The sequence below is a fragment of the Peromyscus leucopus genome, chromosome 10, assembly GCF_004664715.2.
Source record: "Peromyscus leucopus breed LL Stock chromosome 10, UCI_PerLeu_2.1, whole genome shotgun sequence".
Lineage (NCBI taxonomy): Eukaryota > Metazoa > Chordata > Mammalia > Rodentia > Cricetidae > Peromyscus > Peromyscus leucopus.
The window spans coordinates 93,469,348-93,482,257 of NC_051071.1; positions in this window are offsets into that span (position 1 = coordinate 93,469,348).

The window sequence follows — 12,910 nt, forward strand, 5'->3', positions numbered from 1 at the left end:
GGCCCAAACGGAGAGCTTGGCTAGGGCCTCCAGAGGGGCGGTGCTGCCCTGTTGAAGGCGGAGCCTTTGCCTCCGACAGAGGGACGAGGTGGCCCACAAGGATTTGTTATGCCCAGCGCCAGATGAGCAAAACAAGGAATGGGCTAGATTTCCCTCAGAGGGTCTCAGAATACTGGATATGAGGCCTTTGCTCCTATAAGCAGCGGAGAATCTATGGGGACATTCATAGCTAGCTGCAAACCTCAGCGGGGCTCTCACAAACCCCCTTACCCCATGGCAAGACCTTCCTTCAGTGTGTTCCCAGGTCTTTGAGGACCAGCATGCAAAGGAAGGGCATCCACAGTAACCACAGTTTTGTGTTATCCAGATAGTGCCTGTGACTTTGGACCTACAATTGGAGTACTAAATCTACTGCCAGTGTGCTCAGGTTCATAACCAGATTTTTTACTTTTTTGTTGTTGTTTTTCGAGACAGGGTTTTTCTGTGTAGCTCTGGCTGTCCTGGAACTCACTCTGTAGATCTGGCCTCAAACTCAGAGATTTGCCTGCCTCTGCCTCCTGAGTGCTAGGATTAAAGGCGTGTGCCGCCGCCACCCCCCTACTCTGATTTTACTTTTATGAATAGTCTGTCCTTGTACCTGCATGGTCCATGCCCAGATTCTCATATGGCTGGAGTGGCACAAGAGGTAGCAGGGCGCATTACAGTCACTTTAGAAAATAATACTAGACTGTGGGGCATGGTGGTGCATGCCCAGCATTCAAGAGGGAGAGGCAGGAGAATCTCTGTGAATTCAAGGTCAGCCTGGTCTAGTGACATGAGAGCTACATAATGAGACCCTGTCTCAAAAGATAATAATACTAAACTGGTTTTTACATACAATCATACAACAATTAAAATGAATACTTCTCTCAGTTGTGTGGAAGACTCCCTAGGCTGTACACTCTGCTGACTGTGGACCCTTAAATTTGTATTCCATGCTCTCTGGTCATATTCAGGGGTATCTCTGATGTCAGAGGACCTTCACCTATCTTAGTTGCTGTGAAGCCTTCATACATCTTACTGTCTCCTGCTGGGCCTTTTGTTCTCACTGGCAGGGGCCTCAGGAACTCAGGTGCTTGTTACTTGCTGTTGTTCAGGTCCTAAAGAACTCATGGATGGATCACAGCAGACCCTGAAAGAAATGCTGCATCACTGCCCTCAGGGGATAGTAAGGTTCTGCTAGCTGGAGCACTTAACTGACACATGACCTTTTTTCCTAAGTGCCTCTGCTTATAGATACCTTGCTTAATAAGTAACATAGAGCAATTCATTACTTTCTTCTGTGGACTGGCAGTGCTAACACTCACACCTGAAAGAAGCTACTCTTATACGTCTCTTTTCTCTATAAGAATGCCACAACTTAGGGGACAGCGACAGCACTTAGCACTGTGCTAAGATCACTTCTGTGACCAGCAGAATCGAGAAAAGGCAGATGAACAGGGACAAGCAGCAGGAATCTGCATGTCAGGAGCTCAGACTAGTATTTCCCTGAATGACATAAAAGCACAATAATACTGACCTGGATAATATGAACATGTTTAGGGAATTTGTCCTCAGGCCACACCTCCCTCAAAGCAGGGCAGTCCTTAATAGTGCTTACGGCAAGAAGCCCTTTACTGTTACCAGTATAGGTGGTCATGTCTCTGGCTCCATCCATGCCTCAGTAATTACACTTCCTACAGGTCACTTCACGCTCCTGTTTGTAGGAGAATGTGGATAATCACACACACACTTTTATCCTGGAGTGGACAGAATAGATCTGGAATGGGAGCACCAGCCATCCAGTGGCCTAATGCTGTTAAATGACAATTTGTCTCCACAAAAAAAAGATGGCTAGGCTAGTACCATAGAACCCATCCACTTGAGCAGCCTAAAGTGAATGCTTCTCCATGAAAAAATGCAAAAATAATCACTACAAAATTTGGTATGTATTTACTCAGAATTAGAGACTGTGGTTTGAATGAAAATGGCCCCCATAGGCTCATAGGGAGTGGCACTATTTAGAGGTATGGCCCTGTTGGAGTAGGTGTAGCCTTGTTGAGGAAATATTTCACTGGGGGTGGGCTTGGAGGTCTCAGAAGCTCAAGATAGGCCCAGTGACTCACTTGCTCTTCCTGCTGCCTGCAGATCCAGATGTAGAACTCTTAACTACCTCTCCAGCACCATGTCTGTCTGCATGCTTCCCACCATGACAATAATGGACTAAACCTCTGAACTGTAAGCCACCCCTAATTAAACGTTTTTCTTCTTAAGAGTTATCATGGCAAATCTCTGAGTTCGAGGCCAGCCTGGTCAACAGAGTGAGTTCCAGAACAACCAGGGTTACAAAGAAAAACTCTGTCTTGAAGCCCCCACTTCAAAAAAAAAAAAAAAAAAAGATTTGCCATGGTATCTCATCACAGCAATAAAACACTAAGACACAGACAAAATCACACACACAAAAATTAAAAATTAAGTATTTAAAAAAGAGACTAAAAGCACAAACATCACAAAAGCCATAAATAGGACTTTTATTCTTTATTGGTTAGTACATTGAAATTTTTTATTCAATTTTATGTGTATGACTGTTTTGTCTGCATGTATGTATGAGCACCATATGTGTGTCTGGTGGCCATAGACACCAGAAGATTTCCCTGGAACTGGAGTTATAGAAGGTTATGAGCTGCTATGCAGGTGCTAGGAATCAAAACCCAGTCTTTCGTAAGAGCAGCAAGTTCTCTTAACCAATAATCTCTCTCTCCAGTCCCTATGTTGCTACTTTTAAAATTATCTCTTCTAACAACTTTGAAATATTATTTTCCAAGAAAAAGATAACTTAGCCCCTCAAATGGCTGATTGAACCCCAAAAGTGGCTTATTCTAAAGAACTTGAGCTGTTGTTGCCTTATTAGTGATAGGAGGAGAAATGTCTTATTAAGAATGCTACTAAGGGGGCTGGAGAGATGGCTCAGAGGTTAAGAGCATTTGTTGTTCTTGCAGAGGACCCTGGTTCTATTCCTAGCACTCACATGGTAGCTCAAAAACATCTATAACTCCAGTTCCAGGAAATCCAGTGCCCTCTTCTGACCTCCTCAAACACCAGGCACAGACATATAGTGTGAGCAAAACATTCATACAGATAAAATAAGTCCGTTTTGTTTCTAAGACAGGGTCTTTTTACATATTCCTGTAGACCAGGGTGGCGCTGGACTCATAGGGCTCCACCAGCTTCTGTTTCTTGAGGGTTAGTATTAAAGACATGCTCCATCACACCGGGAAAAATAAATATTTTGTTAAAAAAAAAAAAAAGAAAAAGAGATTGCTGCTAAGGGGCTGGAGAGTTAGTTCAGTAGTTAAGAGAGCTGGTGGTTCTTCCAGAGGACCTGGGTTCAATACCTAGCACCCACATAGTGGCTTACAACCATCTGTAACTCCAGCTCCAGGGAATCCAACACCTTCTTTGATCTCTGAAGCCACCAGGAACATACACGATGCATATACATACATGCAAGCAAAACACCATACACATAAAACAAACAAGCAATGAAAAGACTGCTGTTAAAGTTGAGAGAACACTGCCCAGTGTTGACACAAAAACCACAGCTCTCTTCTTTAAAGGAATAAGAGTTTATTCTGGAGCCCTTTTGAGTGACCATGGCCCAGAAACACAGATTTAAGTTACCCCAAATTCCATATTCCATCATGAAAACAATTTCGTGAAGTTGTATAATTTTATGGAACAAAGTAAGTCATAAATCAATGAAGTTTAAAATATATTAGTGGGTACATCAGCGAGGTGGTTTAAAAAAATGTGGGGGGAGGTTTTCTATAAACTTCAGATGTTATATGATGACATTCTTAGCTATTGGGTTTGTAGAAACTAGTGGTCCACTAAATCAATAGATTTTAAAAGGCTTTTATTAATCAGTCACAGGATATTAGTTCTGATATAGAGGTGGGCAAGAAATGGCTGTTTATGGGGGGTAAAACTAGCCCAAGATAAGGTAATTAGCCTCTGGACCTGCAACATTCCAACCTCTTCACATCATTGCAGTTTTAATCAGTCCATCAACCTTGGCAGACAGAGAGTCTTTCCAGAAATTCTTGTTCACACTAGTTTTTCATTTATAAGATGGGAGGTTTGGAAATTGACTGTGTCTGGGTTAACCAATATAAATTCCCTCTGATGCACCGTGTGATAGCACATCTGTTACTTTGAGTGTTAGTACCCTGTACCACCTTATCTATCAGCATTTTCTGTGGAACCAATAAGACCCTGAACCAAGCAGCCAGCCATAGCATTCCTGAAAGTTATTTTCTATTACAGAATGCCTGGCCCTCACTCTGTTAAGAAAAGAAATGACTAGAAAGAATGTTATCTCTGCAAAGTTCCAACTGATATCTCTACAACTTAATTTCCTCTTGGTCATGTCATAAAGTGCCTACTTCCCCAGCAGCAGACCAACCAGAGAAAAGTTGGAAATAATATAGACCTTGGGTCAGGATTAGTTATGTTCACCTTATTGAGCTTTACAAAGATATGTGAATATGCAACCAGGGCCTTTTATGACCTTGGAAGGGGCTTCATTAGCTTCTTAGTGTGTGATACCATTGTGGACCCACAGTTTTTCTAGGAGTCCTTTGTCCTTCTTGTCATTTGCAGACTATATCTAGGATGGTTCATGCCCTCAACAGCACAGGGTGCTAAGAAACTAGCCTTCTCCCAGAGGCTAAGGTACATGACATTTTTGGCTCCCCCCACCCCCAAATGCTGGCCATTGGCCCAGCATCCACTTTCAAATCCAGACAGGTTCTAGTCAGGTGGCCTGCAGCCATGCAGACAGCTGCGTGGAAAGACACACAACCTACACTTACTTAGGGAAGAGGCCTGATATGCCAAGCAGGCTGTGGCGACACCAGTTTTGATTGGAACAGAAGTAGGGGGATGCAACCCAAGCTTTTGTTTGGCTTCCCAAAGAATAAGTGGGTGAGGGTGATAACCTGCACATCCTACTGGGGCTTTATGGCAGGGTGTGTTGTCCACCTTCTTGGGGTTCTAGAGCAAGAACTTGGTGTGAGTCTGGGCTTTGACATGTTTAGTCTTTATATCAAAGGTACTCCATTTGCTGTCTGGAATTAGCCAATCTAGGGTATATCTAGGATCAAAGCCCCAAATGTCACATCTAGAACACAGAAAATAAGAAAATATAGTTAATACAAGAAAGATATATAAAAAGTGAAGGTTAGCCATCTAAAAGAATAAGCTAAACTTTTGGAAAAAAATCTCAAGATTTTGTATAACAGAAAATGAGCAGGGAAGGTAATGACATAGGATAGAGCCCACTGGGAAGAACCAGCAAGGCAGACAGGCTCCTTACCTCTTCTTCCTCTGCTCAACTAGAGGCAAGACTAAAGCCCCCAGCTTGGTGACAAAAAGTGAATTGAGTTGAGTAGAAAGAAAAGATAAGAAACATAAATAGCCTGGGGAGAAAATTTGCCCAAATTTGACTTTTTTTTTTAACCTGGAAAAAATTAAGGTGTGTCCTGGTGGATTATTGTGGCCTGAAGCTGTAGTTCCATCTGCAAAGGCTCCATATCCTAATCTCACATATTAAAAATGGCAGAGTGAACCTCACATACTGCTCATGCATATTCCTCTCCCAGACACTGGTTCATGCTCCCTTTGGTGTCATTTTAACAATGCTCAGAACAGCTTGCCTCAGCCTTGGGTAGACACTTAGCTCTCTGTACTTCCCTTTTGGATTCCCATTTGTGATCACAACTTCTTGGGAAAGAGCCTTTCTCCTCTCCTCTCCAGGAGTAGATACAGTATTTTATATAAGCCACACTCCTTCAGACAATAAGTCCTGTGCCTTGTAATGTTGCTGGAGGGCTTCTCTCCAGGTTCCCCAAGCCCCACAGTCCCACAATCCACATATAAAATACTCACTTAGACGCTTATATCACTTATAAACTGTATGGCCGTGGCAGGCTTTTTGCTAACTGTTCTTTTATCTTAAATTAACCCATTTTTATAAATCTCTACCTTGCCACGTGGCTGGTGGCTTACCAGCGTCTTCACATGCTGCTTCTCCTGGCGGTGGCTACAATGTCTCTCTCCTCAGCCTTCCGCTTCCCAGAATTCTCCTCTCTCCTTGTCCCACCTGCTTCCTGCCTGGCAACCTACTTCCTGCCTGGTCACTGGCCATCAGTGTTTTATTTATATAGAGCAATATCCACAGCATTGTAATTTTCTTTGGGCTCTGCCAGGAACATATTCCTTGTTTATAAATTGTTTTTCCATGGGCATCTTCACTAGGGCCCTTGAGGCTCTCCACTGTGACTGCTTTGGGCACCTCTCCTCTCATCCACAAGCCCTGAGTCAGGCTCCTTCTGATTTCAACAGTTGCCCCCTCACCCTTTTGAAAGAACCACTAGAATCGTACAGGCCCAGCCACTTGCAAGGCTTTCCTACAAAGAGGCCCTTGTAGACCTTAACCTATCCATCTTCTCTGCCCACAAACAGGCTTCTCTAAAATAAGATGGAGTCAAATCTGGGCCCTCTGGTGTGTTTGTCTCCAGTAGCAGACAATTTCCCATGTCCAATTCCTTGCCAAAGGCTAGGGTACCCAAGATGTCCCCTTTGCCTCAGATCTCAGACTACCTGGTGGGACCCTTAGTATTCATGGAATGGATGGCAACGGAAGCTGGCAGATTGCTGGAAGCACTCTGATCAAAATCTGTGATGGTGTTGAGAGAAACTGATGACATCCATCTCCTAGCCAGAATGTTCCCAGTACCAGATGGGCCTACACCTAGCCACTCTCTAGGCAGTCTCTTAGCACACAATGCCCTCAAATGACACAGGGACTTATCCTCACATGTATGATACATTGCTGAGCTGGAAAACTCTGGAAATCTGCCCTCTGGTACTCAAATACAAATCAAAAGTACATACATGTCATTAGGCCACACAATACCAGGCCTTGCTAGAATATCTTACCCTCTTTTCTTTCAGGATGTCACTCCGATGTCTGCTGAGTCCCCATACCTGGCTTAAGAGTCTTGGTCTAGTTTTAGGACAATCTTCTGAGGTCACCATAATCCCCTCTTCTGTGTCACATCTTCTGCTGCCTCCCTGTGTAAGCACACCGTTGCATCTGGGACCCACTGGATAATCCAGGATAATCTCACACCTCAAGATCCTAATGCAATTATGCCTGTAAATACCCATCACCACATCATGCAATAAAGACTGCATGTTCCAGAAGTATGGCAGTGGAATTCTAACCCTGATACCGACCTCTAGTGCCTGCACCGCTATTACCATTCAGTGTAACTCTCCAGACACGTTTGTCTTTATGCCCCCATAAGACACTCCTACCACCATGGCTTTCTGCAGTCACAATTAATTAGATTTACACAGCTTTTATACCCCTACTTTTCATTCTTTCTGGTTCCTCTGCATCTGACTAGGGATCATTATCTTTCTGCTTAAAGAATAACATGTAATATTTTCCTAATTAAAAAATGGGTGGCAACAGTTGTTTTCACAATTTATCTAAAATGTTTCTATTCAACCTTTGGTTTTCAAAGTATCTGTGTGTCTATGTATGACATAGATATGTTTCTCCCTATGTTGTCCAGGCTAGTCTCAAACTTTTAGGTTCAAGCAATCCTTCAACATCCTCCTCAACTTCCTGAGTGTCTGATAATTGAATATATCATAGCACCCAACTGGATTTTTTTTTTACTGAATTTAGAATTTTAAGTTACTAGTTGCTTATATGATAGCTAAATTTTTTGCAATGTGATACAAGCTAGGGTCTTCTGGGAAGAGGGATCCTCAATTGGGAAAATGTCTTCATCAAAATGGCTTGTAGGGAAGTGTGGCGGGGCATTTTCTTGATTAGTGACTGATGTGGTTGAGTCCAACCCACTGTGGATAGTGTACCCTGGGCAGGTGGCCATGGGAATCAAGCCAATAAGGAGCTTTCCACCACTGCCTCTGATGCAGTTCCTGCCTTGAGTTCCAGCCTTGACTTCTTTTGATGATGAACTGTGACTGGGAGGCATAAGCCAAATAAACCCCCCCACCCCACCCCTGGCCCAAGTTACTTTTTGTTCAGCATGTTTATTACAGCAAAGAAAGAAAACTAAGATGCTTACTTTCAGGACTTAAAAGGTTTGTTTTCAGTCTTCAGATCAGTACTTCTGCTGGAGTCGGTGTTCATTTTATTGTTTGGCTCTTTGAAGGCAATAAATAGGTCATTTCCATTGGCTACTTCCAGTATTACTGTTTTGCTTCATTTCATCTTTTTCCTCTTGATCTTTACAGTTCCCTTTAAATGTTTTTTTCAGTGCTGGGGTTCTGCATATGGCTTTGCACATACTAGGCAAGAACTGCACCATTAAACTACAGTCCCAGTTCTTGACTTTTTGAGACAGGGTCTTATTGCGTATCCTAGGCTGCCTTAAAATGTGATTCTCCTGTTTCAGCTCCTGAGTGCTAAGATTACCAACATGTACCATGCCAGGCTCTTTTTATAGAGCTGCATGTATGTCTGTGTACCATGTGTGTGCAGTGCCTATGGTGGCAAGAAGACAATGTTGGATGCCCTGGAGCTGGAGTTACAGACAGTTGTGAGCCACTGTGTGAGTACTAGGAATTGAACCCAGGTGTAGGCAGATTTTTCTGTCCAGCCATACAGTTCCCAAATCATGACACAGAGATATTATTAATTATGAAAGCTTGGCTGATAGCTTAGACTTGTGTCTAACTAGCTCTTAGAACCTAAATTAACCCATTTACATTGAGTTACTTTCTGCCTCATGGCTTTATTACCTCATCTTTGTATTTCCCATCCTGCTTACTTTGTGTCCACCTAATGACTCAGCACTTCTTCCCAGCCCTGAAAATGCTGCCTAGCTATTGGCAATTCAGCTTTTTATTAAACCAATCTGAGTGACACATCTTCACAGTGTGCAAAAAGATTATTCCACAACATTTCCCTTTTTTTCTAAATAAAAAGAAAAGTTTTCATTCTAACATAGTAAAGCTATATCGTAGTAAAACTAAGAACAATTATCAGATATTATCTAAATAGAAAGGAAAGGTATTAACTTTAACACATGAAACAATAAGAACAATCATCAAGAATTACATTTATAATGCCCAGTCTATTTGCATTTGGTAAATTTAGAGAAAATACTCTATTATCTATCCTCTCTTGATGAGTCCAAAGTTTTGTATCTAATTTATCTTCTATCACAACTAAGGAAAACTATAACTATCTAGTCTTCAACTCCATCAAAGACCCCAGAAGGATATAATATTACTTGAGTAAACAGGAAGTGCAGTGTAAGCTACTTCCCAAACTATAGAAACAACAGAGCCAACTGGCTGCCTGGACAATCATCCAAAGATTCCTCTGCAAAGTTGGGGCCTCCATCTTTGGCCCACAGGCCTAGCATATCTGACAGACTTTTCTGTGAAACAGGAATTATGAAGGACTGTCCTGCCTTATCTTGGCAAAGTTCAGCAGTCTTTTTCCTTTGTGTCCTGCTTGTCCAGTTTGCACAGCATACTGTCAGCAGTCAAGACAAGAGCAGTTTCTTACCCAGCTGGCTAGTTTTGCCATATTAAAGCAAACTCTATATTTATTTTTTTTCAATGCCCATCATTTTTTCTGAAGTAAATTGGTGCTACCAGGAACAAATGTGTCTCATTGTCATACAAACTCCTATGTTATTAAAACATTAAAATCCCATATTCTGTAGGTCTCTGAAGTGTTTGAAGACCATGTATCTATCTAAAATATCTCTGATTGACCTTGAAAATATACCTAACATGACTCTAAGTTTGATTGTTATAGATGACTATTAACATGTATTTCTTTATTATCCTAAATAGCTTTCAAGAAATAGAACTTTACATTACATTTTAAATGAGCTGTATATGTATAATACCTTAAACAAGAAATAGAAGCATATATCACAGTATAACAAAAATAACCTTACATTTGATCATTATACAAAAATATTTACATAAGAGTATACTTACACAAGAGTAGAAACATATATACCATATAACAAAAACAACCTTAAATTTGTATCAATATACAAAAATCCATGCCAATGTTAAATATTTGAGATTAGTCATTGCTTTTTTTAAGATTTATTTATTTTTATGTGCATTGATATTTTGCCTACATGTATGTCTGTGTGAAGATGCCAGATCCCTGGAACTGGAGTTATAGACAGTTGTGAGCTGCTATGTGAGTGCTGGTAATTGAACTCAGGTCCTCTGGAAGAGCAGCCAGTGTTCTTAACCACTAAGCCATCTCTCCAGCCCCTAGTCATTTTTTTTTTTAGTTTGAAAGTAGATACAATGATCTATCCTTTTATCCTATCATTTCTATACCCCCCTTTCCTTTTTCAGAACAAGATTCCTGAATCTAATTTCCTTTACCTAGTATCCTCCATGATCAGTAACAGCTGGTGACAAATCCCCCTAAGTAATGAGAAACATCCATTGAACAACCAAAAACCAGCCTCTTGGGAATGTGGATCCTGTTCTTAAAATTACTTTTTGTTGTCTGGGGGCAATGGCATCTTTAGGGGACTCTGAGAAAATTAAAATAGTGATCAAGTCCTGGATAGACTAGTCTGTGAGTTTAGACCATCTCAGCCAGCAGCCTTGAAGCTGTCCTGGATGCAGGACTCTGAGGAAAATGCAACAGAGACACTCTGAGAGGCTGGATCACCTGGGCCACCCATTTTTATTGGTGTCTGGTCCCCTTGCTCTGAAAACATATAAATCTACATATCTATATTAGCACAAATATGGACTATGTGTTGTACACAAACCAGCCAAAGATGATGTTTTGTTTTATGTTTGAGCAGAGAAAATATATGTGACCTATCTTGTAGTTTTTCTACTTTTTTTTATATCTGTAGCCAGAATTTTCAGGGGTCTCCTCTAATCAAATCTGATCTCTATCAACCTTGAATCCACAACCTTTCGTTTCTGTGGAAACACAAGCATAACCTCTTTTCCAATGTAACATATTTTTTTACTTCCATTTTGAAGTTAAGGCATTTAAAAAATATATAGGTTGGTTTAATTTAGTAGTTCTTATAATCCAATGTGTCTCAGCAGCTATTGTTTGCTCATCAGCAATCAAAAAATTTAAAGTTAATACAACACCATACAGGATCCAGACTCCCTGTGTAGTTTCCATATCTGCATGGCTTATCCTCTTTTTTATTACTTCTCTCTTTAAAGACTTTATTTTATTATTGTTAAACCATTATTTCTTATGACTGTCTATACCATTTTTCTCTTTGTCCCTTAAGCCTATGCACATTGTTAAACACACTGTAACCTGCTTATAGGTTTTTTCCATCTGAACTTGTTTTACTGCATATCTGTAACCTTTTCTGTCTGCATGACCAAAATCTTAAACCACTGTACACCTTAGCTCAGGGTGCACTGGCGGCTCAAGCCCACAGGGAGCAGCTGGGAGACACATCTCTGTACCACAGCCCCCATGAGAGACTGTGGGACTAGGAAGCTGCACTTGGCTCCATTTTTTGTGTGTTTGGAATCTTTATTTAAGCTTTCTCAGATCTTATGTGGAAATACGTGCCCCCACATTAGACACCATTTGTAGGCAGATTTTTCTGTCCTGCCATCCTGCTCCCAAATCATGACACAGAGACATTATTAATTATGAAAGCTTTCCTGATATTTTAGGATTGCTTCTAATTAGCTCTTATAAAAATTAACTCATTTATATTAATTTACTTTCTACCTGCTTGTTCTGTATCCAGCTGGTGACTCCATGCTTCTTCTTCCCAGCATCCTCTGTGCCCCTAAAATCCTACCTAGCTATTGGCCATTCAGCTTTTTTTTTTTTTTTTTTTTTTTTTTTTCCCCCGAGACAGGGTTTCTCTGCATAGCTTTGCACCTTTCCTAGAACTCACTTGGTTGCTGAGGCTGGCCTCAAACTCACAGAGATCCGCCTGGCTCTGCCTCCCAAGTGCTGGGATTAAAGGAGTGCGCCACCACCGCCTGGCAGCCATTTAGCTTTTTATTAAACCAATCTGAGTGAGTGACACATCTTCACAGTATGCAAAAAGATTATTCCACAACACCCAGGTCCTCTGGGAGAGCAGTCAGTGCTATTAACTGGTGAGATATCTCTCCAGTCCACACAATGATTTACTTTTAATCTGATAGCTTGATTGTCTCTGTGTGTGTGCACAAATGTGTGTTCATGGAGATAAGAGATCAGATGGGTGTCTTCCTTAATTGTTCTCCATCTCTATGTTCTTTAACCCTTTAATTATTTGTGTATATTGTGGTGATGTATTGTGTCCCCAATATATTATGCACCCTAATAAAGTTTATCCGAGGATCAGAGGGAAAAGCCAGCCACTATAGTAAACATAGAGGTCAGGCAATGGTGTACAGGCTTTTAATCCTATCACTCGGGAAGCAGAGATCCATCTGGATCTCTGTGAGTTCAAGGCCACACTGGGAACAGAGCCAGGTGTGGTGGTACATACCTTTAATCCCAGCACTAACCATAAAGGTCTAGAGGTCTGTTCAGACAGACAGGAAGTGACAGAGCTGGACAGGAAGAGGAAATGATGTAGCTGGGCTGAGAGAGGAAATGAGATGGCAGAACAGAAAGGCATATAGGCGTGGGTATACAGGAAGTAGGTCTCTTTGGAGACTGGGGTGAGGTTGTCTGTGGCTTGTACTATTTCTCTGATCTCTCAGTTTTTCACCCCGATATCTGGCTCTGGTTTTTTTTTTTTTATTAATAAGACCATTTAGCAATTCATCTTATAGTACATATGTGTAGGAGCACTTGAGTGTCACA